Raw genomic sequence first — 7,005 nt, 5'->3', positions numbered from 1 at the left:
CTCCTTCTTTAGTGGTTTCTTCTTGTTTGGTCCATCCATTTCCTCATCGACCACCACTTCCATCACCGTCTTATTGTTGTTTGTTGAACTTACTGTTGCTCCAATTTTTACATCTACTGCATTTAACTCTTCCTTCTGTCGTTCACGCTTAGACCTGTCAAAAACAACACTTTTCTCCTTTTTGGTGTCATCCTCACATGTACGGGAAGACACCCATTAGTAGCACAAGACCTAGAATAATTATTTTCAAAAGAATAATCATATGAATTTGAAAATATACTTAAATTAACTTACGGTTACCGAAGGTCATGCAAACTGTTCCGTCTCAGCAGTTAATCTGAGCATTTGAAGTAGCCAAAAACGGTCTCCCCAATATCACACGGGGTTCTTCATTCTCATCTGGTGCATAATCAAGAACAAGAAAGTCTTCCGGGTAGTAAAAATAACCAACCTTTACGGCAACACCAACCAGCTTCTCCCGGGGTCGTCTTCGAGTGAAATCAGCTAACACCAAGGTGGAGTCAACTTCCTGTAAAGGCCCGAAGTCAAGCTGATCATATACACTCCCCGGTAGAACACTTACACTTGCACCATAATCAACTAATGCCTTGGTGGTCTTGAACTCGCCAATTTGAATGGGAATAAGTGGTGCCCCCGTTTCAAATTCTTCAACCATGTCATTCTCCACACTATCTTCGATTGTGATGGCACTGACATGTGCATTTTTAGAGTTTGACGAACTACTACTTTGATGGCTCGGATTATTCAAAGTGTCACTCGGTAGTTTGGATAGATTTCTCTTTAGGCTTGCCATTTCTTCAGCCAGTTAACTCACCTGTCTATCTCTTGCAGCATTTGCCTTCTCTTCACCTCTAATTCAATGCCTTATTCTGAGTCTCTTGATCTGCCCTCATTTGATTTCAAACATTATTTCGAGCTTCTTGATCTCTCTTCATCTCATTCAAAAAATCCATAACGTCTTTCATAGACTCGTCTTTGTTACCCGAAGAATTTCCTTGCTAACCCTTGATAACCTTTGTTATAACCCCAGAATCTCTCTGATTGTACCCACTCAAACCGCTACTCGAACTATTACCATTTGGCTTCTGGTTAGACTGATAGCCTATCTTCTGAAAACTACCCTGAAAATTCGGGTTCTGTTGCGTGTTCGGATTTCCATAATTGAAGTTTGGATGACTCCTGAGGCCCGGATGGTAAGTATTTGAGCTCATATTATTGTATTTCTTTTCACCCTGCACATAGTTGACCTCTTCTTCTTCAGTTTCTTCATCTTGCACAACCCCACAACTCGCAACCTCGTTTCCTAATTCACCACAACCTTCACATACCGGATATGTTTTTCCCAACTTTCCAGCTCCTTGTACACCTGCAACCAACAACCTATCCATCTTCTTTTTCAGTCTATCCATTCTATCACCTGATCCATGACTTTCAATTTCTTTTACCACTGACCTTTTTAACATCCTGTTCGACTGGCCCACACAAGTGCCTCCTTAGGGATGACACGCATGGGTGTTGGCGTCTTCATTAACACTCGGAACCACTCTTGGCCCTCGTGTGGAGCCCTAACAACATCCGGTAGCGCCTCGTTGGCCGGACGACGGACCATAGTGGTAGGTACAACGTCCTTGGAGATCCAGAAGAACTTTGTCCTCCACTCATGCGTACTACGGGGCGGCTCGGTTCCAATGACCCTCTTTGAAATAGAGGCGCAGTTGATCCACCCGCCACGATCGTTCATCCGTTAAAAGACCGGAGATCGATCAATGTGGGGAAACATCTCATGCGCTCTGCATACGAATTCTAATTGTCGAATCCGCATGAGTCCGAACGGATGCACCTGGGAAAGATGAATCACATAGACGCTAAGTAGATTCATAAGAAACTTGGTTATCACAAAACCGAAGATTCCCATGAGAAAAGAATTCGGCATAAACTGCCATCTTGCCAGCAGGAGGTTTGCTAGCGACAGATCCTGGAGCAGGGAACTCTGGTCCCCATTCTGCCGAGATCCCATATGCATAAACAATCTTCTCATAATCGGACCATCTCCAACTAACCACCACAGTATCGATAGTTGGAGACGTTGAAGACTTTTTATAACCAGCCATGACTTCGGCAAGAAAAGACGAACAATGAGCAATTTTGAACGGTGATTGAAAGAAAAAGATAAGGGAAGCAAGAGGATTCAAAGGCGGTAAAACTTCTAAAGAAAGCCTAACACCCTTATTTATACCCATTGCAATAAATGCGATGGGAGGTTGACAGTGGAAAGAGAAAAGGATGAACCACCAAAAGATCGCCACGTCAGGCGGGAAATTCGAAAAAGGTGAAAAAGCGAACAGTCGGGTAGAGTGACAGCCGGCATAAATGTCATATCACCTCTTCATGCGCTTGCAAACTGTCAAATCCCGCTTTTTCATGGTTATCCACACTGACCAAAAAAATATCTTCAACAATTCCAAAATCCCTAAAATATCTTAAGTCCAAAATTTCACCCGCATAAAAAATCCACATGGAAAAAACAATGGACTGGGGGGACTTATAGAAGTAGGCTACGAAAAAGACCTAAATACCCTTAAGTATCACCCGCGGGTCAGAGAGTATTACCTCACATGCCACCCGCATGATATAAACCACCCGCATAACCCAAGACAAAGGAAGGACAATAGTACATCCTAGAGACTATGTGCGGGAGGACATAGACGCCATTAGAAGTCATCCGCAGGGTAGTGTTCTCACCCGCAATAATGACCAGAAGGCAACGTCATAGCCAGCTGTATTTAACCAACTTCCTTATAGAAGATTTACCAAGATTCTGTCTTAGAAAACACGTAATTCTTCAGCCAATAGGAGGACATATGGCCAGGTTGTTATAACCGTGCACATGGCCATGTTTACCCCATCCTATTGCGAGATGACACGTGTACAGGTTGTTACAACCATGCACATGGGCCGTATAGCCCAACTTATCATAAGACAACACGTGTCTAGGCGGTTACAAGGGCAACTTCTAGAAGAGGACAACTGGACCAATAATATTCCCACATTCTTCGACTATAAATACCTTCACAATCTCCATGAGGTATTCATTCACTCCCAACTATCTACTCTAAATACTTTAAGTACTTTATCTTCACCGGAATAGTACTTATTCTCACGCCGGAGGGTGGTTACGGGAAGACCCCCCTCTTGCCCTTCCAGTAATGAGCTCACGGTGTCTGTTTTGAAGGTTTCTGTCATTAGACTTGGAGAGATCGAACTCGTATCGTTGTTGGTAATTGTTTGACCCATACCCTGTGGACTCATCGGATCTAAGACCCGTGAGGGGATTAGGTCTAGTGTTTCTTCAGGTTTATAAGGTTAATAATTGGCATTATCCAACTTGTTTTTCTCGAAATTAAAATGATATATGTGCATCATAATTGTAAACGTCAATGTTGAAAAGAACCAATGTGTGTGTTGTTGTCCCATGTTGTTTCATTATTCTCCGATCAAGTTGCATCCTGATGTGTTTTAACATATTTAAATTATTGTTGGTTTTTTTAAGAAAAAAAGCACGTGTTAGTTTATATTATAAAATAGAGTATCTAAAGAGAACTGAAACTATTTTAGTTAAAATTTTAACCTATTCATTTAATTGAATGTAAAGCGGGATGAATTATTTTTGGAAAGTACAACTCTAAATTTCTTAGAAAATTCCCTCATTTTTTTCACTCACTTTAGACCACCAAAATTGTTGGGCCAGCTCTGGCTATATCAGATCTTGATCATGTACTTGTGTTAAGGAAATTACTTGGGACATTCACTTAACCATTTCTTCTTGTTGTTCAAGTTCGGTTTACATGAATGTATTCGAGGCTTGTACTTAGCAAATCTTAGCAATTACAAAATTTATATCGATCACTACTTGTAACTATAAATGGTCCCCAATGATCCAAATGAATTTCATATACGTTCACTCAAAAGGAAATAGGGATCTAATTAGTTTAGCTTTGTGACCAACTTCATAAGCAAGATACCTATTCGCATCTGTTAACGTTAACCAAGGTTTTAAGACATATAATACTTGATACGTCATTTGAGAGACGTCCAAGTCTATTAAGCCACAATTCCTTAGATGTACTACAATTATTAACATTTGCATTGTTAATTAGAAGCATTTTTCTTAAATCAATGTGTCTGATAAAATAGCAGATGGGCAACTGAATATCTATACTACGTTATAACAGAGATAAACAACCTTTCATCTTCCTCCATTCTCTGACGCAGTAACATTTATTAACTCTTCCCACCGACGACTTAAATACTGCTTTTCCGGCGACAATTCACTACGAAGACCGTCCCTCTTCCTTAGGAATTAACGTTGTAATCCTTCAATTGAATGATTTACCTTTCCATCTACAGGGCTATTGAATCCCCATCTGTTTCAATGAACCCTACTTTAAGCCCTTTCCAAGTTGATTGCAACTTCTATAACTGTTTAGGGTTTTTTTTTCCTGTTCTAACCGCCTGTCTGCGTCTCTATTTTGGGACCAGGCTTCAAATTAGTCAAGTACACTGAATCTTCTATCTGTAATGTGCCTCTTCAGTTCTCAATTTCTAGGGTTTAACTGGGCGGTATTTGTTTACGATTTATGATTCTTGCAGGACCACTATTCGCAGAAGGTAGCCAAACGGGACCGATCGTTTGTGGTACGTCACCTCCCCTTTAGCATTGCCTTACGATTTACCCTGTTTCACTGCATGTTTTTAAAAAATTGTTTTACTGCATTTTTGTTTTGCTGTAACATGGTTGACTTTTCTTTTTCTCAGTACGCTTGCTTATTTTGATGTATGTTTGTGTCTTGGCTTTGACCGCTTGGTTTTTGTTTTTCTAAATGTTTCAAGTGACCTAATATCTCAGTCACTGTTTCTCCAAGGTTTACCTTTGCTCATGTTGCTTTAATTTACCTACTATACACTTTAGCTTTGGTTTAAGGTTTAATTTATACACTTTAATGTTTTCTGCCTTTTGCATTGCACTTTGACTTTGCCTGAGGTTTAAGTTGTAATTTATAGCTTGATTTTATTGTTTGTTTTCAAATTGTTTTAGTTCGATAAATTCATGCACCTGTTTAGTTATTTTGTTTGGCGATGATGTCAGATAATAATACTAGGAAGCGTGCATGTAATTTAATTGAATCTTCGCAATATGTTGGCTGTACATCTTGAACAGAGTTTAGAAGTCGTGCTTCTTCATGTGCACCTATTTGCATTTCACTTTCGTCTCACGCATTTAAACATATACAAATTGCCACAAAACAATACAAACGTAGATACAAATATCCCCACGCGCCGCAACGCGCGGGTCAACAAACTTGTTTGTATTTAAACATTTAGATGCTACAAATTTCGTATCAGCACAATGAATATCATATAACATCATGTGTATTTGATGTAGGTGCTAATGAAAGTTAAGCAATAGCAGATGCAACTCAGGCCAACGCCATGTTTTGCTTTTGACCATGAACCAGATCTTGTTATATTTGTAATGGATAGCAGTATTGATCAAGCTACATTTGACCAAGAACTAGCCTTTGAGCAAAGAGTTGCTGTTGGAGCTGCTATCATTACTTAAATCGATGCTCATGCCAAGGGTGGTGGAGCCTGTAGTGCGTAAGTGTCATTGTCCTTATGTTACGACTTACGAGTTACATGAGATTTTATTGTGATTTTTTTATTTATGTTGTATTTGTTAACGTGTTTGGTTTCTCTTCTATGGTCTTTTTGTTTTGTATATTCAGTTTTATGTTTTGCAGTAGGCATGAATGTTTGCTACTGCTGGGGGTGCCTCATATCTAGGTAAGCTAACAAAATTATCTTCGTATTAGGAATTGTTTACTTTCCAAGCAATTTTGATGTTTGTTTTTGTCTTAGGGTACTGTTTTGATGCGCTTGACTACACGCTCTCAAAATGAATATTGAAATTAGTACTATATCTTGTGAACAATTGTTTAGTGAAAAATGACATAGTTATTAGTTTATGTAACATAATAATGCTATAAATAAGTAAGCTTAAAAATGGGCATGTCGTAAAATGACATAGTTATTAGTTTATGTAACATAATAATGCTATAAATAAGTAAGCTTAAAAACGGGCATGTCGTATTGGGTCAGGGTAAATTCTGCTCAAGCTGGTCTTGGGTCAGAACGTGCTCATGTTAAATTGACTATTGGTTAAAGCGTGACGTAATTTAAAAACCATCAACTTTATCGGGTCAAAATTAAAAAATAACAACAATTTGGCTTTTTCAAAACAATCCTTTTTAAATAAACCTTAACTTTGCTAGATCAAATGGGTTGTGGTGGACTTTTTGACATGCTACATCTAATACGTTTGAAAATTAAATTTTCTAATTTTAATAAACTTATGATTTATACTGATTGAATTGAATAATACTTGAGATAAAATGTGTCATTCTCAATAATTTATTTTTACTACTTTTTTCTTTGTAATAGCTTGTTATGTATTGGGAGTCGAAGAAAGGGAACTGTAGCTATATACAAAACTCATCAAACATGAAAGCTAGGCAATAAAAGTTGAAAACATATCTAGGAATTAGCATATGAGACCGCGATCCACAAACTGACGCATGGGACTCACCATTTACTTGGGAACAGAGAGGGGAAACATAGCATGTCACAAGAGCGATGTGAGGTTTGGAACTCTACTGCGAGAGGGACGTCACGCGAGCCGGGCTTTTGGAGATGGTACTGTAACTTTTGTATTTCTAAAAAGTCCCAAGATCATTAGAAACTCATGAAACGCGTTACACATAGTAGTTGCACCATATTTTGTATATACGAAGGATTCAAATAGCCATACACATACTTCAATATATCCAATTTAATGTAATACGTAACTTTTCAATTATAAGAGGTTGATTACAAAAGTATTATATCACAAAATGATATGATTTAGGAAGTTTTACTGTTTTATAA

The sequence above is a fragment of the Bidens hawaiensis genome, unplaced genomic scaffold (assembly GCF_021521415.1).
Source record: "Bidens hawaiensis isolate Kalapana, Puna unplaced genomic scaffold, B.hawaiensis_p1.1 tig00095256_1, whole genome shotgun sequence".
NCBI lineage: Eukaryota > Viridiplantae > Streptophyta > Magnoliopsida > Asterales > Asteraceae > Bidens > Bidens hawaiensis.
Note: the sequence above shows the minus strand (reverse complement) of the source record.